Genomic DNA, 316 nt, shown 5'->3' with positions numbered 1-316 from the left:
AAACCCGACATTAAACTGATGCCTTGTTCTATTTATGACGTACTGAGTACTGACACAAAGTTAAAATGATTTGCAATGGTCGCTTTGTCAGTAGTGATACCCGCCACCATATGTCAAAAATGAATAGGAAAGATAGACAGTCATGATCCTTGTAGCCAAAACACTGTGTACCCAAAACACTGTGAAATAAAAACAAGTCTAGATAATATTTAAAACGTGTGAATAAATGTAATATTAACTGAATGATTAAAACATTTCTAAACCCCGGTCCGCATGAAATTCGATTCGAAGCTGCAAAAGAAGTCTTACTCCATGT

The sequence above is a fragment of the Sinocyclocheilus anshuiensis genome, unplaced genomic scaffold (assembly GCF_001515605.1).
Source record: "Sinocyclocheilus anshuiensis isolate Anshui unplaced genomic scaffold, SAMN03320099.WGS_v1.1 scaffold773, whole genome shotgun sequence".
Taxonomy (NCBI): Eukaryota; Metazoa; Chordata; class Actinopteri; order Cypriniformes; family Cyprinidae; genus Sinocyclocheilus; species Sinocyclocheilus anshuiensis.
Note: the sequence above shows the minus strand (reverse complement) of the source record.